Genomic DNA, 27,578 nt, shown 5'->3' on the forward strand with positions numbered 1-27,578 from the left:
TAATACCGCATCTCCCCTCACACTATTCCCTGTCACACTAATACCGCATCTCCCCTCACACTATTCCCTGTCACACTAATACCTCATCTCCCCTCACTGTTCCCTATCACAATAGTGTATCTCTCCTCACACTATGCCCTGTCACACTAATACCGCATCTCCCCTCACACTATTCCCTATCACAATAGTGTATCTCTCCTCACACTATTCCCTATCACAATAATAGTGTATCTCTCCTCACACTATTCCCTATCACACTAATAGTGTATCTCTCCTCACACTATTCCCTATCACACTAATACCGCATCTCCCCTCACACTATTCCCTATCACAATAGTGTATCTCTCCTCACACTATTCCCTATCACAATAATAGTGTATCTCTCCTCACACTATTCCCTATCACAATAATAGTGTATCTCTCCTCACACTATTCCCTATCACACTAATAGAGTATCTCTCCTCACACTATGCCCTTCTCCCATTGAGTGTCCCCTCCCTGGGATAGGAGTACAGTACATGACACACTCGGTGTCGGCGCCATTCCGGGATCCCCTGGTCCGGATCCTGGCAACAACCATCTCTGAGTCATCTCATGCACCGGCTGTAGGCACGCCCACCGAGCTCACCGGCAGCCAATCAGCGCCCAATCTTGCTCCCACCCCGCCCCCTGCAGACTGCTGCATATTAATGAACTGCGTCAACGGAAGGCCGAAGTGTCGGTGAGGAGGCCGGGTCCCAGCTCCTCCTTCCCGGGATACACACAGCCCAGCCTATATATACCGGGGACACCGCGCCGCAGCGGCCTTATCACCGGGGATTCCAGCCGAGGCGGAGGAGCCCTCATCCCACCATTTCCTGCCATCACCGCCCCAAGGTACAAGCCTCCATTCCGTGCTCCGCTCCTGACCTTCATCACTGCTGTGACAGGTGCATCCCGGCCGCAGAGCTTGCAGTCTAATCTCTGTGTGTGCAGCCAGATACTGACAGTGCAGTTACCCTCAGAGCTCATACTCTGATCCCTGTCAGTGTATTTACCCGCAGAGCTTACACTCTATTCCTTGTCAGTGCATTTACCCGCAGAGCTTACACTCTATTCCTTGTCTGTGCATTTGCCCGCAGAGCTTACACTCTATTCCTTGTCTGTGCATTTACCCGCAGAGCTTACACTCTATTCCTTGTCTGTGCATTTGCCCGCAGAGCTTACACTCTATTCCTTGTCAGTGCATTTACCCGCAGAGCTTACACTCTATTTGTTGTCAGTGTATTTCCCGCAGAGCTTACTCTCTATTCCTTGTCAGTGTACTTACCCCCAGAGCTTACTCTCTATTCCTTGTCAGTGTACTTACCCGCAGAGCTTACACTCTAGTTCTTGTCAGTGTATTTACCCGCAGAGCTTAGTCTCTATTCCTTGTCAGTGTATTTACCCGCAGAGCTTAGTCTCTATTCCTTGTCAGTGTATTTACCCGCAGAGCTTACACTCTAGTTCTTGTCAGTGTATTTCACGCAGAGCTTACACTTTATTCTTTGTCGGTGTATTTACCCACAGAGCTTACACTCTATTCCTTGTCAATGCGTTTACCTGCAGAGCTCACTGTCGATGCTTTTACCCGCAGAGCTTACACTCTATTCCCAGTCAATGCTTTTACCCGCAGAGCTTACACTGTATTCCTAGTCAATGCATTTATCCGCAGAGCTTACACTCTATTCCCTGTCAATTAATTTACCCACAGAGATCACACTCTGTTCCCTGTCAATGCATTTTCCCGCAGAGCTTACACTCTAGTTCTTGTCAGTGTATTTCACGCAGAGCTTACACTTTATTCTTTGTCGGTGTATTTACCCACAGAGCTTACACTCTATTCCTTGTCAATGCGTTTACCTGCAGAGCTCACTGTCGATGCTTTTACCCGCAGAGCTTACACTCTATTCCCAGTCAATGCTTTTACCCGCAGAGCTTACACTGTATTCCTAGTCAATGCATTTATCCGCAGAGCTTACACTCTATTCCCTGTCAATTAATTTACCCACAGAGATCACACTCTGTTCCCTGTCAATGCATTTTCCCGCAGAGCATGCCCTCTGATGCCTGCCAGTGCATTTACCCACAGAGCATGCACACTGATTTTTCTCAGTGCATTTACCCTGAGAGCTTGCCCTCTGATGCCTGCCAGTGCATTTACCCACAGAACTTACACTCTATTTCCTGTAGATGTATTTACCCACATAGCTTGTCCTCTGATGCCTGTCAGTGCCTTCTGATGCCTAGCCAGTGCATTTACCTGCATAGCTTGCCCTCTGATGCCTATTCTTGCACTCACTTGTGGAGTTGACACACTCATTGTCAGTTTACAAGTAGAATTTGTCATTTGTAATCGGGCTGGCCCCCCCAAAAAATGACCTTTAACACATCTGTTTACTACACAATCTACCAACTGTTTGTGGACTAACCTGCTAATTATGTCATTCACTCCCTATCACATTCATCACTGGTATATAATTATCCTGAGGTTCTAGCCAGTCAGCTCTTTCTCCTGTGGACCCATCTGCAGAGCTTGCAATTCAATGTTCTTACACACACCGTGTATCGTCTGTGACTATTGGTTCACACATCAGGTCGATTTCTCTCATATGTCGTAAACTTGAAGAGGTGGATTTTTATTATTACACCTCCTGGCTGGTACCTGGGTCCTGCACAACAGAGGAATTCCTACTGTTGGGTTAGAGGGCATTTATGTGTTATTGTTTAGCTGAGGTAGCAATGAGAGCACGCCACAAATTCCTGTCTTACTGAAGTAGTCTGGAGACTGGTAGTTGTTTTCTGTCTACTTGTATATTCAATAAAAACACAGCTCAAAGCTGCAAAACAGGGCCCTTCACCCTAGCTCCAGTTTCCTGTAGGACGGTAAAAAATAAATAAATAAAATAAAATAAAAAAATAAATATATATATATATATATATATATATATATATATATATATATTACACTCTAATATATTTTATATGTACTATATTTGGAAAATCATTCTTCTGGACATTCTGGATTCCTGTTTTTTTTCATTGCAGTATTTACAAGTAATGCATTTTGGTGCATTCGTGTCTGGGTTTAATTCCACACAACCAGCAGTGTTGCTCTATGGTCCATGGCCAGGTTACTGTGTGGTGCTCAGTACCACAGTACAATGCTTATGTGCGGTTTTGGTTGCATTACATTACATAGCCCCTGGATGTCCTGTTTGTTTGTTTTTTGCCATGTCCAGAAAGATCGATGGCTGTGCAGCCTGTCACCATGATGTTTATCTCCGCAATCTGCATTATGGCTCTCCATAAAACTGTTTTGATGCAGTTCTAGAATTTCACCCAACATTGTAAACTAAATAAACAAAAATAACCAGCAAGGGCCGCAGGCCATAATGATTAGGCAGTTTTTCCTATAAATCCCTAATTTGAATAGTTTATGCTGGAATATGGAGCGGAGTATTTCGAGTACATTTGCGTTCATTTGCCTCTGACCGCTTGCAATCTAATTTTAGTGCGTGTGGTAAAGAGGTTTTGCTTAGTTACTCTGCATTTCCACTCGCAATATATCTCCGCTAACCTGGCAGTGCTGGGCAGTCACGGGCGATGGTGAGACCCCTTATACACACAGATGTGTCAGACACTCTGTAATGGACGGAGTCTCCTCTCTGCAGCGCAAATGTTCCTTCTTGCCAGGATTATACTCTGACATATCCTCCTCATTGATTTATGTAAGAGAACCTGGGAAAAAAAAAAAACCCGCACAGCCTGTCCTGGAGTATTTTTACCTGCTGTAATGGATTTGGTCCTGACTTCTGTGATAATTCTTCTCTTTAGTACATATACGATATGGTGGTTGTTCTGTTGTTGCTGTGCTGCGTTTTTTGCATGCTGACATTGTCTTCCGTTCCTTCCTTGTTTGCCATTTATATAAGTTTATTAGGGAAGTTGGTTATTCATTTTGCAGGACGGGGACAGCTCCTATCTGTTACAGTGGCTGATGTGTATTTGGGGGGGGGGGGGGTGAGTGCAGTTTGTATGTTGTGTGCTTTGTTGCAGATTGTGTTGGCCTCCAGGGTTTGTGTATACCGTGCACTGTGTTTTGTGTGTGAATTTGTGTAGTGTGTTCACCAGAGAATCTCTCTGCTGGTTTACATGTCTATAGAGTGTGTCTCTGACATTGCACCTCCTCTCTGCAGTGTGTTGACTGCATTGACATTGTACATTGTAGGGATTGTTGCTGGGTTAGGGTTATGAGGTGTAGCCAATTCCATAGCTGATATCGATTAGTAAAAAAAAAAAATCACCTAATGCCACATTGTGTATTTGCTCATTCGTATTTATATTTTTGTTGACTTAATCCTTGTATTAATATTTACAGTACATGATTGCGTCATTTTATATACAAGCTCATGTGCCCTGTATTGTACATTTTATATAGGGTCCGTGTGACCATCAAAAGCTTTTATACAGGTGACTGATCTATAAGGTGAGGTATAATATTCTGATAATTTATAGAATGGGGGGGGGCATTAATCCTTATGATACAAATGACATCAGAACTCTTTATTTACAGATGCTTATACATGTATTAGCGCCATTTCTGTATTGCATGTATGTAGATAAGCCTCCTCTGCTATGCACAGAGCGTTTAGTTTGTGTATCACCGTGCTTGCAGTGATGGCACTCAATGACCTTGAAAATAAAACTCTCTAAAATGCTCCTGTATGCGATCTGCACTGTCCTATAGTTCGTGCCTGCTGCAGGCCAAGATAGATTTATTACAGCAGACCTTTATTTCATGCATATAAAAGGTCGATGATAAGCCCTTGTTCTGCATTGCACAGAATGTTAATAGTAATTGCGAGTCACTTGTTACTTCATCTTGCCGCTGTGCTGTGTAACGTGCCTTCTGAATGAGGCTCTTGTTTAAAAGTGACTCGTACTAGTGGCATTTGCACTTATTTTTTTTTTTTTTGTGTTAGTAGATCATTTAAACAACAAATTAAGCCCATATTTGCCATGCACCTGGATTAAAGACTGTGTGCATGAAAGAGCTGAATAACCTGCCTTAAATAATTGAAAGGTTTAAACAGAACGGTGTCACTCACGCGGTCTGTCAGTCCTTAGCAGTATTTTGTTATGTTAGGGGATATGCGTTTCTCGAAGTAAAGGGCATACGGTAATAGCAGGGGTGTTCTACACAAATGCACCATGGTCCTAGGGGCATTGCGTGTAGGACCTGTGTTGTCACAGCGACGCAGATGTTTGTGTTTTTCGTATTTTCGCCTGTATTTGATCACATTAGTAACCTATCCTGGCTGTTACACATTTGTTTTTACCATGCTCTACTTGGGGACATACTTAATGCTTCTGGAGCAATAGGCTGCACTCAACCCTCCCTTCCCCTCCCCACAATAACCCACTGTATCGCTGGGCATGCCCTACCACTGCTGTATCTGCCTTATGTAAATGTATCTAACTTGTGCACATTAATTCTTACTCTTTATAAAATCATATTCTCTAGCACTGTATGTAGTGTGTGTTCAGACATTGGTGAAATGATACATTTACTAGGAACTTTGATGTCATGGACGTGTTGGATGTGTTGTAATGAATATTGTGCACTTGGTAATTATACGGGCTCCACTTGATACGTGGTCTCTGTGCATCGGTCACTCCAGGGAGGATTTGCTTATTTTGAGGCAGAGATTCAAATGTTACGTGGGTGGCGATAATTAATGAGCGACCAGTGTTGCAATTCAATTGTTCTGGGAGCTCATTTAATTATCGCCCTTTTAGACCGGGCTTAGCCATGTAAAACGGCTAAACACGGCTAAAGTTCTGGTTAGTGCTCCCCAACCACGGGTCTCTCGCACATTTCTGCTCGCACCCTCCTGAGGATGCGAGCAGAAATGCCAGCACCACTAGCGATCTTGCTCAGACGGAGCAACAATTGAATAGCTCTGTTGGGCGCCTTTAAATTAAAAAAAAAATAAAAAATAAAAAAACAGCCAATGGCAAAACAATCGAGTCGCCCTCTGAATGTGAGTCGAGTGCTGGTGATGGAGGATGAATTTCTCTTCACCCGCCCCGATATTGCCTCATGGAATGCCTGCTGATGCCCTCCATCGGTTTAAGTCATTCTGAAAGATTTGGACAGAGGACTGTCCTGTGTTGATGATTGGGTCAGAGAACTGTCATATATTCCAGAGGCACCCATATCCAGTATTACCTAAATAAAGACAATTTGCACAGGAGGGAGCATTACATACTTGAAGTGACAGGTGGCAGAATTCATTTTTCATGTGGCACCCTTATAATTAACAAGTACCAAATATTGTTTCAGTCCACAGACTGACACACTCCACTGTGTATAGCTTAGGGGGGGGCACATTGCTCGGTTTTCTATTACTCATGGATGTTGCTTATTCATTTTTTGTCTGGCAACTGCACTTCCCAGAATTCAGTGCTGTTGGACAAATATATTAAACGCAATAAAATGAACATTAACATTTCAGCAGGTTTACGTGTTGCTGCTGGCAGGCGAGAGAGCAGTGTTCCTGTGCCAAGAGAACCAGCTGAGCAGGGCTGTGAAAGTGCAGGACCCCTTCTTGGTGCTTGTCATGCGATATAGAAGATATTGTTATCATAGCATCCAAAAATACAGACTGGTTTACCTGCTTCCCTCGCAATCCGGTAATACTACACCTGCAGAAGTAGGTCAGGAGACAGCCATAGATCAGCAGCCATGTGTCCCTATATTATGCCAAGTCAGCTACTAATATCACATACTTGCCAGGAATATTAAACAAAAAAGAAAAAGACAAGAAAACAAAAACAGGTTTCTTATTAGACTGTGGACATCGCAACTGTGCATGCGCGCTTGGGGTGTTCATGAACCGTCAGGACATTTGAGATTATGGGGTGTATTTTACTAAAGGTGTTTTGTTTTTTCAAAGCTGACAAGAGGGCTGGATTTAATAGGGCGATAGTAGTACATGTAAAATCGATCTTGTTTTGTGTTTGTTGTCGTTGCCTTTTTATATCCAGCCCACAGAGAACTTTGATAAAACGATCCTTAGTAAATATACCACCGTGGTTTGGTAATTGGGTATACGGATATTGGATTGCCTTCTCCATATACAATTTATTTAAAAAAAAAAAAATTCCAATTATTTTGTATTATGACTAAAATATGCTAAATTATCCGCCTATCGTCGTTACTACTTGTGGTGTTGGTGCGTGATGTGAGAAACATTATCGCGCGGCACAATACACAAATATTTCTTTTTATTCTTTTAGGTTTTCTAAATTTGTCACCTTGTTTCCCCATAAAAACACATCCTGTAAAATGCAAGATGTTTAGGTCAAAGAAAGGCAACATTTTGGGGATCTTCTCCCCTTTTGTCCCACATCAGTATCGTGCAAACATTGGAAGTTGTAGAGAGGGAACGCTATAGGTAAATGACGCCCTGTGCAGTCCATAGGGACATCAGCCTTGAAAAGTCTATATCTATTTAATTCTAATTTCCTGCCAGGCCAGAGCGGATAGACCACTGCTTCCCTTTACAGCTATTAGACTGCACCTCCATATCAGTCATACTGTCCCAACATCCGCTGTAAGATGGCGGGGCCGGCGGAAACATTGAGGTGCGTCGTGTGATCAGATTTCTGCGTTAAAGGGCACATCAGCAGCCGAAATTCATCGCTAACTTGTCGAGGTGTACGGTGATGGCAGCGTGTCACGGAACCAGGTTTGGGTTTGGGGCACTGCCTTTGATAATGGCAGGACAGACATTCAAGATGAGCAGCGATTCACCACAGATGGCAGCTTGTGCCGTAACGAAGGTCTGATTCAGGAGGACAGACGCATTAGAGTTTGTGATATTGCTGAGGAACTGAACATCTCAGTGGGTACTGGGCCTGATTCAGACCTGTTTGCAAGCGGGTCGATGTTACCCAAGTGCACATGCGCACGACGGAGGCGGCTCTGTTGTGCGCATGCACGAAACCCGAATAACGACGGCCAAGCCGTCGTTATGGGTCTTGCACCAAAGGGGGCGTGCTGTCGATGGTGACTAATAGCACGCCCCCTTTGGTGGGCGTGCCGGGGGCGTGGCTGCCCAGACGGCGGCGTTCCCATGGGAACGCCTACCATCTGGGGCCGGCCCCACTGACCTCACTAGTGAAGTCAGTGGGAGTGCTTTTGGCTCTGATAGTCAAAAGCACTCCAGGGCTTGCGGCAGCGAGACTCTACCGCAAGGGTCTCGTCGCAAGCCCGATGGTCGCGATGGTCTTGACCATCACGACCATCATTTTGGGCGCTCGCTATAGCTGTGGGTGGTCACCCACAGCTATGCGAGAGGCCAGGAGGCCGCTCCAAAAGGTAGGAGGGCCGGCCCTGATTCAGAGCGAGCGCTCTGTCAGAGCGGCCAGCTCTGAATCAGGGCCACTGTGCACAACATCGCTCATGAGCACAGGAAAAAGTGATCACGCTGGGTTCAACTCATAGAACCAGTAGGATGAGAATGTATCCTGTGCCCTTGACGCGGTACAATGAGGAGGGAGCGCAGTTACTGCAGCGTATTGTTACAGGCGATGGAACATGGGTGCATCTATAATATGGAAACATGCATCCTACCCACCTTCAGAGGTATTCAAAACAACTCCATCAGCAAAGAACGTCATGGCGACCTTGTTTTGGGACCACAACGGCATGCTTCTTGTTGATTTCCTCATCAAGGGAGATGCTGTGAACGCTGTCCGCTATTGTGACACACTGAGTCGGTTACAGAGGGCAATTCGTCAAAAATTACCTGGGTTGCTGCAAACGGGCATCATATTGCTGCAGTCTGCCAACCGTGCTCTTGAGTTGTTACAGCGCTACCATTGGGAGGTACTGAACCATTCTCCCTACAGCCCTGACCTGGCACTGAGTGATTTTCATCTCTTTGGGCCATGGAAGAAGCACCTGGGTGGAAGGAGATTCTCAATCGACCTGGAAATTCAGCAAGCTGACATGTCTTGGCTTCAGGCGCTCGACACTGATTTCTTCTATGACGGGATAGTTGCCTTGGTGTACCATTGGAGCAAATGCTTAGACAAGTATGGGGACTATGTGGAAAAAGAATCTGTATCAAGGTCATACTAATGATTATACGTACAGTATACTGTATACGTATGTATGTTACTTTTCTTTCTGTCTCGTACAAAGATTGAAAACCTGTTACAGCTTTCTCCACACTACCCCCTGCCCCTTTCCTCATAGTCCACAATTAAAATCCAGCAAAAAAAAGGCCAATTATCTCCTGGATACAAGGGTTGTAAATGCTGTGTTATTACATGTAGCTCCAGTCGTCTCGGTTTTGGCAGTACAGTGCTTCCATTGGGACGTTCAGCCCTATTTGCGGTAGGTTGGGCGTTCGTACACCGAGTTGGAGTTTAACTAGGAAACGGGCAGTTCCCAACTCTGTGTCCGTTCATATTTTTTTTTTTTTTCTGGCTGCATTTACTCTTAATTGTAAAGGACATACTGGGCCTGATTCTAAACCGGGCGCAGCGGCGGCCGATTGTGTGCCTTCGACTTTATGCTAATGCTCTTCCCTGATGTACAGCCGTGCGTCCGAATGTGCAAAGACTGACTCCACCTTTGAGCGTCTTTAGACTCTCGAATGCAGCTTGGTACATCTTTACACTACCCCATTGGTTGCACCATCTTCAAAACTTAAAGCAGCGTTTGGTTCTCAGTCTGAGTTTGGTATTTGTGTGCGCGGTCACGTTCCGTGACGCTCATGACACTCCCCATAAGACGCAGCATCACCGTGCACCCACATAAACACCTCCCTGTCACCCCCTAGTAGCACTCAGAACTTTTCTAGTTCATGTAAGAGACGGTATGACTGAATTTGTCTGTGTGCAGATTCACAGTACTGTTGGGACGTGTACGCAGTGCGACCTAGACGCATTTGCTGTAGAAAAACCTCACTCCAGTGCGTCAGACATCGGCAGTGCGTGTGACCTTGGAATCGGGCACCCTTTGGGGCGATTCAATTCAGCGGGAGTTGAATAGCGCCAGGAAGTTGGTCCCAGTACGATGTTTAGTCTGACTGTTCCAATGCTCTGAATTGAATGGTCCCTATGTTCTTTAGCGGAGCTCCCCATGGCACTTATTAGACTTCCAGAGGTTGGGCCTAAGGCAGAGAGAGTACCAAAATTGGCTTAAATGACATAAATAAATAAAAAAATATATATACTAAAATGTTCGCCAGTAGGTAGAGCCATACACATCCCACGATGGGCCCGACCACCTCAGCAGCATACGCGTCTGGCTTAGGTTAAATCATCACCAGAGTTTTTGTATTTGTCCGGTCATGGGAGCGAAAGAACCTCCTCTATAGCTACTATAGGTGCAGCTGTTTTGGGGTCCACCACTGAGGGGCACCCGCTTTCCCTGTCAAAGTCCAGGTGTAAAGAGTTTTTTTTGTTACCCTCTTGCATGGAGATTTTCTGACCTTTTTAAAGGGGATGATAACGGAAAAACCGATGGCGCCGTGGTAATCCGCAACATGTAGTAAATTGCCAAACGCTGAGATTTGTCACGATGTGAAAATGCTTACATAAATCTTCCTGAATCTTGCACGAGGCCGTTACCCTTTTTTTTGTCAACTTGCTGTTTTTTGTTTGATTTTAAAACACAATACTGCAAAAAACCAATCCTTTTTCAGTGACCGCTGCACCAGCGAGGAAGTGGTTACTACTTATACTGATATGTAATGTTATTTTTCTTTTTTTTTTTTTTTTTTTCTTCCAAAGCTGAGGTAATAATTTATTTTAGCATGGTTGCTCCTCACATGACCAGTCGCACACGAGCGCACTTCCCTTTTTTCAGAAGCCGGGTAGACCGAGGACCGAGGGGTTTATGTAACTGAGCTGCTGAGCGACCCCAAAAATGCTGACTCAGGGTTAATGCAAGCCACGTAACCCCCCCCCCCACCCCCACCCCCCCGAACAGCACTAGAAAACAGGAACGTAGAATGAGGCGGCATGCAAGCTCCCTGCTACTGCTCACGTGACTAATGCACAGACAGGAATCAATACCGCTCGTACACGGGTCATATTGGAAGATGTGTGTGGTGGGAGAAATGTCACGGCGGGCCACAGGTCCCGGCCCTCAGTCTTGCTGCCATTTTCCTTGCGGCACTCTTCAGTCTGATCGCAGGGAGATAAACACCAGACACTTGTTATGTGTCCTTAAAGGCCTGATATCAAGAGATCACACACCAGTCAGTGCACCATGTAATAGGGAGGTGATATGGTGGGTGGGCTCTATATGCAGCCTTTGTGTGGGGCCGATGAGCATTATACACCCTGCAGCTTGCTTTGCACACATAGGAGCAGAGTGTAACAAAGCTGATAAGACTGATGTATTCTGCTATCTACATAAAGCAGGACTGAGACTCTACATCTCCTGGCATGACCTGGCGAGTGGGGCATATTCCATGCATGAACTGCTGGGCGTTGTAGCGCAATAGGGTACTTTTAAGTGATGCGTTTTTTTTGTCTGTTGTCTTGGAGGTAGGCTGCTATTCTGATACAAGAGGTTGCATCTAATTGGTCTGTATACCTCTGCACGTGTCAGATCAAAGAGTCCATTGAACGTCCAATTCTGCTCGGTCAGATGTGCAGGCGGGCGATGGACATTTGTGTGGTCACCGTTCATCTGCCATTATAGAGGACTAGGCAAAGTTGATCGTAAGTCGATTTTAGTGGTTGTATTCGGGGCTAAGCATATGCAAACCCAGCCACCCCGGTCACCGACACTTATTCACTAAGCCTGTACCAGAGATGAGTGCAAATGGAACAACTCTCCTCTTAGACTGATTGGCTGTAACTGTGTGGTTACGGCATTACGGGCTAAGCAACGTTTTATGGGCCTGATTCAGAGATGTATGCAATGGCGATTCTGTACGCAGATCGAGCGATCGTTCGTGTGGCTATGATCACATTGCAGACCCATGCACATAGGAATACATCGCACAGTGATTGACAGGTTTTCTGTGTTTGGGAGTGGTAACACGGGGGGGTGGTCAGAAAAACGCAGGTGTGTCTGACCGTTTAAATGCCATTACATGGGCGTGCATAAATTAGCCCTTGCGATCTCCTACGCAGCATGAGAGCTCTCTGCGTGAGAGGAGAGCTGCCCAGTCTGCGGCTGGTCAGACCTTCCGCAAGGACAAGATGGCCTCTTAATGTGCGTCTGTTACCGATATTCACGCAGATATACGTCGTCGCACGCAGGTAAGGCAGCAGTGGGTGACTTTATGCTCGTATGATCTTTGCAAACATTGGGTTATTTTCGCAGCTGATTTGCGTACAAAAATGCAGCTGCGATCGTGTTAGCGTGCCTTTCTGAATCAGGCACTATTCATCTGCGTTATTATGCCTGCTTTTAAAGGTATCTTTTGCGCCAAGCGTTAGCAGGGTGCGGGGGCACCTTGACAATGATGCCAGCTATGAAGCGTACAAGTGGGGGTGGATTGGCCACAGAAATGCGCACGACACTGCATATGGGGAGATATACGCGTGTAGTCCCGGGCACACATTGGGCATGATTCTGAGTCACACGCAGGGGCGTTTATTGGCGGTCGCCCATCTGAGAGTATATGCAAATGCCGCTACAAACTCCTTCCCTTGTGTACAGCCATGTGTCAGAATGTGCAAAGACCGAGGCGCCCACCATGGAAACTGGCACCAACCCCATGGCAGGTGCAGTTTCTCCATCTGACAATGGCCTCCTATGTTTGCCGCTGTGCGCCGCTTGCATTGACTGCGTGACTCTCCCATTTTTCTAGTAGCTACCTTTCTGATACCGTCCGAATCGATCGCAGCTGCACCTTTATGCGCCGTGGAGGGTTTCAGAAATTTTCGTGCATGCGCAGTTGCAAATCGCTCAACTAGGAGAACATCCGCATGGCGTGCAGCTTGCGGCTCTGGATCAGGCCTGACGTGGGAGAAATGAAATCAACTCTGGGCTCTCAATGGCACGGGCGTTCTGTCCTTGTGTGTAGCCAAATAGGGCGTTCATCTCCGGGACAGGCAGCGGGATCTGCCAGTGTACGGGCACCTTAAGAGAGCAGTCATCCTCTACGCTTCTATTTCATGGCGTCCAGCAGGAGCGTCTCATTTGGGACACACTGCTGCTGTTTTCCTGGCTTCATTTCCCCATTGTATTAACCTGAATTGAATTAAATAATTGATGAGAGTTTTGTGTTGTCTGGTTGTAGGAAAAGGATGAGAGACTGAAGGCAGCGTGCCCTTCTCCTCTCCAGCCATCTTCCACCTAGATGTCAGAATGTTATTTATGCAGGTTTAGTTTATGGTGTGTAGGAATTGAATATTTCCCAGTAAGCTGTAAGCTGGGGTACAATCTACTGAACTGATTTGCATAAAAACTGCAGCATTGTGTAGTGGAAACTTCTAGAAATAACCTGCACTATGTTTCATCTCGATGCGTCAAGTTAAAGTAGAGCAATAACAAACAAAATATGTTGACATCATCAATGCAAGAGATGGGTGTGGTACCATGCGCACAGCCGGTAAGGGGTGGGGGAGAGCCACTTTGGGACCGCGGTCATTAATAGGATAGGCTACATAGCAGTCTGTGCACAGGGCACACAGTGACATTGGTGTGAGTGGTGGGTGAATAGGAGAGGTTACATAGCGGTCTGTGCACAGGGCACACAGTGACATTGGTGTGAGAGGTGGGTGAATAGGAGAGGTTACATAGCAGTCTGTGCACAGGGCACACAGTGACATTGGTGTGAGTGGTGGGTGAATAGGATAGGCTACATAGCAGTCTGTGCACAGGGCACACAGTGACATTGGTGTGAGTGGTGGGTGAATAGGATAGGCTACATAGCAGTCTGTGCACAGGGCACACAGTGACATTGGTGTGAGTGGTGGGTGAATAGGATAGGCTACATAGCAGTCTGTGCACAGGGCACACAGTGACATTGGTGTGAGTGGTGGGTGAATAGGAGAGGTTACATAGCAGTCTGTGTACAGGGCACACAGTGACATTGGTGTGAGTGGTGGGTGAATAGGAGAGGTTACATAGCAGTCTGTGCACAGGGCACACAGTGACATTGGTGTGAGTGGTGGATGAATAGGAGAGGTTACATAGCAGTCTGTGTACAGGGCACACAGTGACATTGGTGTGAGTGGTGGGTGAATAGGAGAGGTTACATAGCAGTCTGTGTACAGGGCACACAGTGACATTGGTGTGAGTGGTGGGTGAATAGGATAGGTTACATAGCAGTCTGTGTACAGGGCACACAGTGACATTGGTGTGAGTGGTGGGTGAATAGGAGAGGTTACATAGCAGTCTGTGCACAGGGCACACAGTGACATTGGTGTGAGTGGTGGGTGAATAGGAGAGGCTACGTAGCAGTCTGTGCACAGGGCACACAGTGACATTGGTGTGAGTGGTGGGTGAATAGGAGAGGTTACGTAGCAGTCTGTGCACAGGGCACACAGTGACATTGGTGTGAGAGGAGGGTGAATAGGAGAGGTTACATAGCAGTCTGTGCACAGGGCACACAGTGACATTGGTGTGAGTGGTGGGTGAATAGGAGAGGTTACATAGCAGTCTGTGTACAGGGCACACAGTGACATTGGTGTGAGTGGTGGGTGAATAGGATAGGTTACATAGCAGTCTGTGTACAGGGCACACAGTGACATTGGTGTGAGTGGTGGGTGAATAGGATAGGTTACATAGCAGTCTGTGCACAGGGCACACAGTGACATAGGTGTGAGTGGTGGATGAATAGGAGAGGTTACATAGCAGTCTGTGTACAGGGCACACAGTGACATTGGTGTGAGTGGTGGGTGAATAGGAGAGGTTACATAGCAGTCTGTGCACAGGGCACACAGTGACATTGGTGTGAGTGGTGGGTGAATAGGATAGGCTACATAGCAGTCTGTGCACAGGGCACACAGTGACATAGGTGTGAGTGGTGGATGAATAGGAGAGGTTACATAGCAGTCTGTGTACAGGGCACACAGTGACATTGGTGTGAGTGGTGGGTGAATAGGAGAGGTTACATAGCAGTCTGTGTACAGGGCACACAGTGACATTGGTGTGAGTGGTGGGTGAATAGGATAGGTTACATAGCAGTCTGTGTACAGGGCACACAGTGACATTGGTGTGAGTGGTGGGTGAATAGGAGAGGTTACATAGCAGTCTGTGCACAGGGCACACAGTGACATTGGTGTGAGAGGTGGGTGAATAGGAGAGGTTACATAGCAGTCTGTGCACAGGGCACACAGTGACATTGGTGTGAGTGGTGGGTGAATAGGAGAGGTTACATAGCAGTCTGTGCACAGGGCACACAGTGACATTGGTGTGAGTGGTGGGTGAATAGGATAGGCTACATAGCAGTCTGTGCACAGGGCACACAGTGACATAGGTGTGAGTGGTGGATGAATAGGAGAGGTTACATAGCAGTCTGTGTACAGGGCACACAGTGACATTGGTGTGAGTGGTGGGTGAATAGGAGAGGTTACATAGCAGTCTGTGTACAGGGCACACAGTGACATTGGTGTGAGTGGTGGGTGAATAGGAGAGGTTACATAGCAGTCTGTGTACAGGGCACACAGTGACATTGGTGTGAGTGGTGGGTGAATAGGAGAGGTTACATAGCAGTCTGTGCACAGGGCACACAGTGACATTGGTGTGAGTGGTGGGTGAATAGGATAGGCTACATAGCAGTCTGTGCACAGGGCACACAGTGACATTGGTGTGAGTGGTGGGTGAATAGGAGAGGTTACGTAGCAGTCTGTGCACAGGGCACACAGTGACATTGGTGTGAGAGGAGGGTGAATAGGAGAGGTTACATAGCAGTCTGTGCACAGGGCACACAGTGACATTGGCGTGAGTGGTGGGTGAATAGGAGAGGTTACATAGCAGTCTGTGCACAGGGCACACAGTGACATTGGTGTGAGTGGTAGGTGAATAGGAGAGGTTACATAGCAGTCTGTGCACAGGGCACACAGTGACATTGGTGTGAGAGGAGGGTGAATAGGAGAGGTTACATAGCAGTCTGTGCACAGGGCACACAGTGACATTGGTGTGAGAGGAGGGTGAATAGGAGAGGTTACATAGCAGTCTGTGCACAGGGCACACAGTGACATTGGTGTGAGAGGAGGGTGAATAGGAGAGGTTACATAGTAGCCTGTGCACAGGGCACACAGTGACATTGGTGTGAGAGGAGGGTGAATAGGAGAGGTTACATAGTAGCCTGTGCACAGGGCACACAGTGACATTGGTGTGAGTGGTGGGTAAATAGGAGAGGTTACATAGCAGTCTGTGCACAGGGCACACAGTGACATTGGTGTGAGAGGTGGGTGAATAGGAGAGGTTACATAGCAGTCTGTGCACAGGGCACACAGTGACATTGGTGTGAGTGGTGGGTGAATAGGAGAGGTTACATAGCAGTCTGTGCACAGGGCACACAGTGACATAGGTGTGAGTGGTGGGTGAATAGGAGAGGTTACATAGCAGCCCCTGCACAGGGCACACAGTGACATTGGTGTGAGTGGTGGGTGAATAGGAGAGGTTACATAGCAGTCTGTGCACAGGGCACACAGTGACATTGGTGTGAGTGGTGGGAGAATAGGATAGGCTACATAGCAGTCTGTGCACAGGGCACACAGTGACATTGGTGTGAGTGGTAGGTGAATAGGAGAGGTTACATAGCAGTCTGTGCACAGGGCACACAGTGACATTGGTGTGAGAGGAGGGTGAATAGGAGAGGTTACATAGCAGTCTGTGCACAGGGCACACAGTGACATAGGTGTGAGTGGTGGGTGAATAGGAGAGGTTACATAGCAGTCTGTGTACAGGGCACACAGTGACATTGGTGTGAGTGGTGGGTGAATAGGAGAGGTTACATAGCAGTCTGTGTACAGGGCACACAGTGACATTGGTGTGAGTGGTGGGTGAATAGGATAGGTTACATAGCAGTCTGTGTACAGGGCACACAGTGACATTGGTGTGAGTGGTGGGTGAATAGGAGAGGTTACATAGCAGTCTGTGCACAGGGCACACAGTGACATTGGTGTGAGTGGTGGGTGAATAGGATAGGCTACATAGCAGTCTGTGCACAGGGCACACAGTGACATTGGTGTGAGTGGTGGGTGAATAGGAGAGGTTACGTAGCAGTCTGTGCACAGGGCACACAGTGACATTGGTGTGAGAGGAGGGTGAATAGGAGAGGTTACGTAGCAGTCTGTGCACAGGGCACACAGTGACATTGGCGTGAGTGGTGGGTGAATAGGAAAGGTTACATAGCAGTCTGTGCACAGGGCACACAGTGACATTGGTGTGAGTGGTGGGTGAATAGGAGAGGTTACATAGCAGTCTGTGCACAGGGCACACAGTGACATTGGTGTGAGTGGTGGGTGAATAGGAGAGGTTACATAGCAGTCTGTGCACAGGGCACACAGTGACATAGGTGTGAGTGGTGGGTGAATAGGAGAGGTTACATAGCAGTCTGTGCACAGGGCACACAGTGACATTGGCGTGAGTGGTGGGTGAATAGGAGAGGTTACATAGCAGTCTGTGCACAGGGCACACAGTGACATTGGTGTGAGTGGTGGGTGAATAGGAGAGGTTACATAGCAGTCTGTGCACAGGGCACACAGTGACATTGGTGTGAGTGGTGGGTGAATAGGAGAGGTTACATAGCAGTCTGTGCACAGGGCACACAGTGACATTGGTGTGAGAGGTGGGTAAATAGGAGAGGTTACATAGCAGCCCCTGCACAGGGCACACAGTTACATTGGTGTGAGAGGTGGGTGAATAGGATAGGTTACATAGCAGTCTGTGCACAGGGCACACAGTGACATTGGTGTGAGTGGTGGGTGAATAGGAGAGGTTACATAGCAGTCTGTGCACAGGGCACACAGTGACATTGGTGTGAGTGGTGGGTGAATAGGAGAGGTTACATAGCAGTCTGTGCACAGGGCACACAGTGACATAGGTGTGAGTGGTGGGTGAATAGGAGAGGTTACATAGCAGTCTGTGCACAGGGCACACAGTGACATTGGCGTGAGTGGTGGGTGAATAGGAGAGGTTACATAGCAGTCTGTGCACAGGGCACACAGTGACATTGGTGTGAGTGGTGGGTGAATAGGAGAGGTTACATAGCAGTCTGTACACAGGGCACACAGTGACATTGGTGTGAGAGGTGGGTGAATAGGAGAGGTTACATAGCAGTCTGTGCACAGGACACACAGTGACATTGGTGTGAGAGGTGGGTGAATAGGAGAGGTTACATAGCAGCCCCTGCACAGGGCACACAGTTACATTGGTGTGAGTGGTGGGTGAATAGGAGAGGTTACATAGCAGTCTGTGCACAGGGCACACAGTGACATAGGTGTGAGTGGTGGGTGAATAGGAGAGGTTACATAGCAGTCTGTGCACAGGGCACACAGTGACATTGGTGTGAGTGGTGGGTGAATAGGATAGGTTACATAGCAGTCTGTGCACAGGGCACACAGTGACATTGGTGTGAGTGGTGGGTGAATAGGAGAGGTTACATAGCAGTCTGTGCACAGGGCACACAGTGACATTGGTGTGAGAGGTGGGTAAATAGGAGAGGTTACATAGCAGCCCCTGCACAGGGCACACAGTTACATTGGTGTGAGAGGTGGGTGAATAGGAGAGGTTACATAGCAGTCTGTGCACAGGGCACACAGTGACATTGGTGTGAGTGGTGGGTAAATATTAGAGGTTACATAGTAGTCTGTGTACAGGGCACACAGTGACATTGGTGTGAGTGGTAGGTGAGGGTTACATAGCAGTCTGTGCACAGGGCACACAGTGACATTGGTGTGAGAGGTGGGTGAATAGGAGAGGTTACATAGCAGTCTGTGCACAGGGCACACAGTGACATTGGTGTGAGTGGTGGGTGAATAGGAGAGGTTACATAGCAGTCTGTGTACAGGGCACACAGTGACATTGGTGTGAGTGGTGGGTGAATAGGACAGGCTACATAGCAGTCTGTGCACAGGGCACACAGTGACATAGGTGTGAGTGGTGGGTGAATAGGAGAGGTTACATAGCAGTCTGTGCACAGGGCACACAGTGACATTGGTGTGAGTGGTGAGTGAAGGCGCAGCTGCCATCGGTCTGTATAACGCTGCTGGTCAAGTGGGCCACTCCCGCGACAGGGCCCCTACGCAAAGAAATACAACTAGAACACCACAAATATATACAGTTGGGTAAAAAAGTATTTGGAGAGCCACCGATTGTGCAAGTTGTTGCACTTTAAAGGATGAGAGAGGTCTGTAATTTCCATCATAGGTACACTTCAACTGTGAGAGACAGAATCAGAACAAAAAATTCCGGAAAGCACATTGTATGATTTTTAAACAATTTATTTGTATATTCTTTCGGAAAAAAAATATTTGGACAATCAAAAAGTTTAACTCAATACTTTGTAAAGTAGCCTCGGTTGGCAATTACAGAGGTCAAACTTTTCCTGTAGTTCTTGACTAGGTTTGCACACACTGCAGCAGGTATTTTGGCCCACTCTTCAATGCAGATCTTCTCTAGATGTGTCATGTTTTGAGGCTGTCGCCAGGCAACACGGACTTTCAACTCCCTCCATAGATTTTCTATTGGGTTGAGGTCTGGAGACTGGCTAGGCCAATCCAGGACCTTGAAATGCTTCTTACGGTGCCACTCCTTAGTTGCCCGAGCGGTGTGTTTGGGGTCATTGTCATGCTGGAAGACCCAGCCACGTTGCATCTTCACTGCTCTTACTGAGGGAAGGAGGTTTTTCCCCAAAATGTCACGATACACGGCCCCATTCATCCTCTCCGTAATACGGATCAGTCGTCCTGTCCCTTTTGCAGAAAAGCATCCACAAAGCATGATGTTTCCACCCCATGCTTCACAGTGGGTATGGTGTTTTTGGGATGCCACTCATCATTTTTCTCCCTCCAAACACGGCGTGTGGAGTTTATACCAAAAAGTTCTATTTTGGTCTCATCTGACCACATGACATTCTCCCAATCCTCCTCTGGATCATCAAGATGGTCACGGGCAAACTTTAGACGGGCCTAGACATGTACTGGCTTAAGCAGGGGACCTTTCGGGCACTGCAGGATTTGAATCCATGACGACGTAGTGTTACTAATGGTAACCTTTGTGACTGTGGTCCCAGCTCTCTTGAGGTCATTGACCAGATCCCCCTGTGTAGTTCTGGGCTGATCCCTCACCGTTCTCAAGATCATTGGTACCCCACGAGGTGAAATCTTGCATGGAGCCCCTGGTCGAGGGAGATTGTCAGTGATCTTGTATTTTCTTCCATTTTTTAATAATTGCGCCAACAGTTGACCTCTTCTCACCAAGCTGCTTGCCTATTGTCGAGTAGCTCATCCCAGCCTTGTGCAGGTCTACAATTTTGCCCCTGGTGTCCATAGACAGCTGTATGGTCTTGGCCATGGTGGAGAGGTTGCAGTCTTGAGGGAGTGGACAGGTTTCTTTTATACAGTTAACCATTAATACAGGTAACGAGTGGAGGATAGATGAGCTTCCTAAAGAAGCAGTAACAGGTCTATGAAAGCCAGAATTCTTGCTGGTTGGTAGGTGGCCAAATATTTATTTTCCGCAAGAATTTACAAATTGTTTAAAAATCATACAATGTGATTTCCGGAATTTTTTGTTCTGATTCTGTCTCACAGTTAGTGTACCTACGATGGAAATTACAGACCTCTCTCATCTTTTAAAGTGCAACAACTTATACAATCGGTGGCTCTCCAAATACTTTTTTGCCCCACTGTGTGTGTGTGTGTGTGTGTGTGTGTGTGTGTATATCTTATACTCAAGCACTAACAATCACAGGTTGTTAGTTCCGTCAGCCAGTATACACAACCATATGGTTACCCAGTAGTCCTTGTACGCAAACACCTGTTCTGAGACGTCTCAATACAAATTTCAGCGGGCTCGCAACAGCGATGGCATTTGCGTTGGTCTCTAAATCGTGCCCTGTTCTATGTACCAGACCTTATTCTGAGGAGAAAAATCGTGTCATCCTGGCTCTAGAGTCATGCGCAGTGTCAGTGACTGGAGGATTCTGCAAAATCGAAACACTCCTCGTGTTTTTTTGTTTTTTTTGCTGGGATGTGTTGTGCAAGCACCGTGGTTCTCGCAGCTGCTGTTACTGCACAAATATTTAACAAATAGTTCTGATAACTGATTAATAAATAACCCCCCCCCCCACACACACACACACACACAACCAGAATAGGTAATAAGCGCGGCTTAGCTGAGATTATTGCTGCATAGGCCCCAAAGTCTCCCAAGGTTTAGCTTATTGTGTTTAATATCTGGGCATAGGAATTTTGTTAGCCATAAAGCATTAACTTTTCCCATTCCCTCCCTGCTAATGACGTAGGTCATCAGTATTAGAATATAGTAGATGTTAGGAATTATTTAATGCCGGGCCACAATAATTGTAGGGAAAAAGTTCTCAGGAATGGAGATACTGGGAACACCTACAGTCAGGTGCATAAATATTGGGACATTGACAGAATTTTCATATTTTGGCCTCTATTCACCACCACAATGGCTTTGAAATGAAACAAACAAGATGTGATTTACCTGCAGACTTTCAGATTTAATTTGAGGGTAATCAGTGTAGGAATTACAACGGTCTCTATGTGCCTCCAACTTTTAAAGGGGCCAAAAGTAATGGGACAAACTAAACAATCCTAGATCTAACTTTCACTTTTTAATACTTTGTTGCAAATCCTTTGCAGGCAATTACAGCCTGAAGTCTGGAACGCATAGACATCACCAGACGCTGGGTTTCATCCCTGGTGATGCTCTGCCAGGCCTCTACTGCAAATGTCTTCAGTTCCTGCTTGTTCTTGGGGCATTTTCCCTTCAGTTTTGTCTTCATCAAGTGAAATGCATGCTCAATCGGATTCAGGTCAGGGGATTGACTTTGCCATTGCATAACATTCCACTTTTTAGCCTTAAAAAACTCTTTGGTTGCTTTTGCAGTATGCTTCGGGTCATTGTCCATCTGCACTGTGAAGCGCCGTCCAATGAGTTCTGAAGCATTTGACTGAATATGAGCAACTGTCCCACTGCTGGAACCAGAATAATCCATATTTGCCGACATTCAGCCAGGCTTCTGCAGTGGCAATGCATGTTTGGGGGAGTGATGCAACATTGGGGGCAGAGCGGGGTGGGGGGCATGACTGCGCATTTGCATCATTGTGGCCCCACCCCCTCTTAATGCTGAGATTACCGTCCTTTGTGAAGCAAGGGGGCAGGGCTGCAATGATGAGATTCAACGCTATCTGATGTTGGAAAGTTCCTTACTATTGTCACTAGGCGAAAGTGGAACTTTCCATGACGCGTACTTATTATTAGGGTCTTGTACAACACAACTTATGTTCCATTTAATAAGTTGACATTATCACCCTCAAATGCCGGGGCCTTGAACCATCCTGTCCCTGGGAAATGTTTTTTTTTGCCAGACAATGTGAGGAATTCAGTTCAGTGCGATGTGCTGCGTTGCCCAGCTGTGCACATATCGGCCATTTACGGTAGTGCCAGAAACATGTGGTTATGATCCCTGCCGTCCCTGTAAGTTCTTTAGTTGTGAACTTTAAGCTGTGGGGTATATTTATGTTTTTCCTATAAGCATTCGGCTCAGTATGAAGCGTGCTGCAGGAATGCGTTGGACACAATAGTACAATGTATGTAATATACTGTATGGTAAGTGTTGTGTCAGCACATGTGTATGATGTAGTGTACATCTCGGCTGTCTGGATGCCGGCGAAATACAGTTCAGGAACCGATCGCTGAAGAATGGTGCTTTATGGCCCAGTATGTGCCCGAACGCAGCATTTTAGGTACAAATGACCCAGTGATCTGTATTGGTCAGACACCATGCCCTCTGTACCGTGCTCCCGATCTGCGCTCACTGCAAGGCTTCATTTTATTTTCAGTGTCAATCATTTCTCATTCATATTTGTTTCCTGGAAGAGGCCACTGTTACGGCACTAATGGAAGTCGTGTCTAAATAATTTAGTCAATAGCAATTTCATCACGGCTCTCGCATCCTTTTTCTGCCTGATTCAAGAGTAACCTTGTAACACTTCTACCTGCTAGTATGAGATGGTCAATTGCTCTGACTGCGTCCCCCTATACTATTGTACGGATATGCGGAGCAGTAAGGCTCTGCAGTGCAGTAAGAGTGTACCGTAAAGCTGTGTGGTATAGTGAGGCTGTGTGGTGCAGTAAAGCTGTGTGGTATAGTGAGGCTGTGTGGTGCAGTAAGGGTGTGCAGTAAGCTTGTACAGTAAGGCTGTTCTGGTACAGTAAGGGTGTGCAGTAAGCTTGTACAGTAAGGGTGTGCAATAAGCATGTACAGTAAGGCTGTTCTGGTACAGTAAGGGTGTGCAGTAAGCTTGTACAGTAAGGGTGTGCAATAAGCATGTACAGTAAGGCTGTTCTGGTACAGTAAGGGTGTGCAATAAGCATGTACAGTAAGGCTGTTCTGGTACAGTAAGGGTGTGCAATAAGCATGTACAGTAAGGCTGTTCTGGTACAGTAAGCTTGTACAGTAAGGGTGTGCAATAAGCATTACAGTAAGGCTGTGTGGTACAGTAAGGGTGTGCAATAAGCATGTACAGTAAGGCTGTGTGGTACAGTAAGGGTGTGCAATAAGCATGTACAGTAAGGCTGTTCTGGTACAGTAAGCTTGTACAGTAAGGGTGTGTGGTTTAGTAAGGGTGTGGTACAGTAAGGCTGTTCAATAAGCATGTACAGTAAGGCTGTTCTGGTACAGTAAGGGTGTGCAATAAGCATGTACAGTAAGGCTGTTCTGGTACAGTAAGGGTGTGCAGTAAGCTTGTACAGTAAGGCTGTTCTGGTACAGTAAGGGTGTGCAGTAAGCTTGTACAGTAAGGGTGTGCAATAAGCATGTACAGTAAGGCTGTGGTACAGTAAGGGTGTGCAGTAAGCTTGTACAGTAAGGGTGTGCAATAAGCATGTACACTAAGGCTGTTCTGGTACAGTAAGGCTGTGTGGTACGGTAAGGGTGTGCCATAAGCTTGAACAGAAAGGGTGTGCAGTAAGCTTGTACAGTAAGGCTGTTCTGGTACAGTAAGGGTGTGCCGTAAGCTTGTACAGTAAGGCTGTTCTGGTACAGTAAGGGTGTGCAGTAAGCTTGTACAGTAAGGGTGTGCAATAAGCTTGTACAGTAAGGCTGTTCTGGTACAGTAAGGGTGTGCCGTAAGCTTGTACAGTAAGGCTGTTCTGGTACAGTAAGGGTGTGCAATAAGCATGTACAGTAAGGCTGTTCTGGTACAGTAAGGGTGTGCAATAAGCATGTACAGTAAGGCTGTGTGGTACAGTAAGGGTGTGCAATAAGCATGTACAGTAAGGCTGTGTGGTACGGTAAGGGTGTGCCGTAAGCTTGTACAGTAAGGGTGTGCAGTAAGCTTGTACAGTAAGGCTGTGTGGTACAGTAAGGGTGTACAGTAAGGCTGTGTGGTACAGTAAGGGTGTGCCGTAAGCTGGTACAGTAAGGGTGTGCAGTAAGGCTGTGTGGTACAGTAAGGGTGTGCAATAAGCTTGTACAGTAAGGGTGTGCAATAAGCTTGTACAGTAAGGGTGTGCAATAAGCTTGTACAGTAAGGGTGTGCAATAAGCTTGTACAGTAAGGGTGTGCAATAAGCATGTAAAGTAAAGCTGTGTGGTACAGTAAGGGTGTGCAGTAAGCTTGTACAGTAAGGCTGTGTGGTACAGTAAGGGTGTGCAATAAGCATGTACAGTAAGGGTGTGGTACAGTAAGGGTGTGCAGTAGCCAGATATTAGGCCCTTCTGAGTTGTCCTGTCTTATTTTGAGATACACAGATCTTGAAATCTATATGCTGGGTACAAATGTCTGGAATTGAGGATGGTGAGTGACACAGTGGATTTGTGGTTGCACGTATCTCAAGAAACACACAACGCAAAATCCAGATGTAGAAGCGCAAGTGCGCCAACGCATCTTTGCTCATGTGCAAATGGGCCTTTGAACTGTAAATCAGGCTCTGTTGTCACTTTGCTGCAGTGCAGATGTGTGCAGAGGACATCGCTGCTCTGCACATTGTGAGTCAGCCGGCTGTAACCTGCAGCACAAACATTAATTATGGTCAGAACCCGCTCTGCCTGCATTATATTTGTGCTGCAGTTTGTGGCATTTTCATCGCCCAGCAAGATGAGTGCGCTAAACAGATTCCCTTACTAGTGCCAGGGACACTGGGCCTGATTCAGCAAGGAACGCACGGATGCAGACGCACGCACCCGTCCGCTGCGAGTATATGCTAATAAATGCATACGCACGCAGCATAAGCAGACTCCTAGCAAAACGCAATACCTCCCACTTCCCTTAACGTGCGTTCTGTTATACCACGCAATACAGCGGTAACATCGAGAACCATCGAACACATTCGCATATTAGTGGCATATTCAATTTGAGGCAAAGTCCGAGGTCGGACTTTTTGCCATTTTTTCTGGGATAAGGTATTGGGTTACGTGCCCGCTTATCCCCGTATTCAATTAAGATCCGGCGAAAACTGGACCCAGCGGAAAGGTAAGTATCAAAGTCCTGTCAGTTTTTGGGGAAATCATGCTGTCACCCCCAAAAAAATGTTCTGAAATGGGGGATCACTATGGGTACCCCTGATTTGGCCTGCTGAAGGTAGTCGGGGTTTTTAAATAGCCACGGTAGGCGCATAAATGCGCCTGTGAAGAAGTGATGAAGAATAGCAGTTTTCTTTTTTTTGGGGGGGGGGGAATAACTAGTCCCATCAAGTTTGGGGCACATGAAAATGGGTGCAAGCGTATTTTTAAGTCCCTAAGGTGATTTTTGAAAATTCTTCAAAAATGCACCTGCCGCTACCAGCGCATTCTAGAAAACACCTGCCACATACTTGGGGACCCCAACCCCCGCCCCCCTTCCCTGGAATCGATTTCGGTAGTTTAGAAGTTTGTCCCCCCAGTATTTTTATTTTTTTGCCCCCAAAATTAAAGTACTTTTTTTTGGGGTGTCCTAAGGAACTTTTAAAAAAAAATTTGATAAAGATTACTTTAAAGGAACATTACAAAGGCTGCAGGCTATTTTTATTTTTTTTAATCTGCACCCCAAAACCCTAATTTTGTACTTTTTTTCGCCACCTAAACAGTGGTGAAAACTTATCCCCGTTTTTTTTACACTTGTGAAGTCTTTGTAATTGAATATGGGGATAAGTGAGACATACGAATATGACGTCATCGGCGAGAAATTATCGCCGATAACACGTTTTCGCTCATAATTGAATATGGCCCTTAGTGGTTGACCTGACTCCATGCAGGATGTGTTCCACTTCCTGCATGCAACTAGACCTCAGGTTACGGATGTCGCCGCAAGGGCTTAATTATGCACGCCCCTAAAACGCCGTCCAAACGAATAGGCACGCCCACAAAACGGCACTTCCTGTCAATCACTTTTCTCTGGTTCTGCAATGCATGCGCAGAGCTGAATCATCGGCCGAGTGTCTGCGTTCTCTCCTGTGCGTTCCTTGCTGAATCAGGCCCTATGTCACAAGGGTCTGCACCATTAGTTTTAAGGGGCCGGTCCATTAGCAGATGTTTTTCTGAGCGATGAAAGGCAAAAGATATCCCTTAAATTCCGGTGGCTGTGCTGAACGATGTCTGTCATGTACATGACCGATTTTGATGAACGATATCGCATGACCTCATTCAGGGAGTGCATTTTTTTTTCTCTGTAGCTTCTGCTAATATCTTTCGTCGTTTACCGCGTATAAACTGCGCAATATTGTGAATATCGTACAGCTATATGCGATAATTGACCAACATGTTGGAGAGATGATAGATGCGATTTATCGGCCGCGGGAGTGCGCATCTGTCATTGTTCAGGGCCTATCCATAGCAGATATATTGAACGATATATCGTTCTATCGTTCAATTTATCTGCTAATGGATAGGCCTCTTTATTCTTACCGTAGGATGTACTTATAAGTTGCTGTGGGTAACGCAGAGACTTGTATAGACCCGGAAACCTTTGTTTTGTTTTATAAATGCGGTAGAGGCAATGTCTGGTTCTCTCTGTACCACGTGTTATGTTATACCTCTCAATTTTCATGTAGCGGATTAACGAGCGCCCCGGAGCCTCCCATGATACTTTCAAACCATTATTATTCTGTGCAGTTCAGAGCTGTAATGGCTCAGGCCACAAGTTATAAGCACTATGGTTACAGTGTCTCATATATGGAGTCTTGTCAAGGTGCTGACCTTGTGCCTACTGTATATCAGTGGTGGGCAACAGGAGGTCCGGGGGCTGCACACAGTCGTCTGATATATTATGTATTGCCATTGGCCTGTGTGGGTTTTTTTTTTTGGTACACGTTCTAGTGATTCTCATATCTCCAACAAGCACTGTGCGTTTTTGGGGGTTAACTGCAAATATTAAGTTTCCCCCAGATGT

The 27,578-nt window shown here is 46.5% G+C and overlaps 1 protein-coding gene across 1 annotated transcript in view; it reads left to right on the top strand.

The window, feature by feature from the left end:
- The first annotated feature begins 680 nt into the window (after positions 1-680).
- Positions 681-27,578, top strand: part of SLC45A4 (solute carrier family 45 member 4) — a 145,185-nt gene continuing 118,287 nt past the window's right edge. The window contains exon 1 of the mRNA XM_088475216.1: positions 681-876. The gene's annotated coding sequence lies outside the window, so the exon portion shown is untranslated. The remainder of the gene's footprint in view (positions 877-27,578) is intronic.

Source organism: Taudactylus pleione, unplaced genomic scaffold (genome assembly GCF_031769625.1).
Source record: "Taudactylus pleione unplaced genomic scaffold, aTauple2 ptg000168l, whole genome shotgun sequence".
NCBI lineage: Eukaryota > Metazoa > Chordata > Amphibia > Anura > Myobatrachidae > Taudactylus > Taudactylus pleione.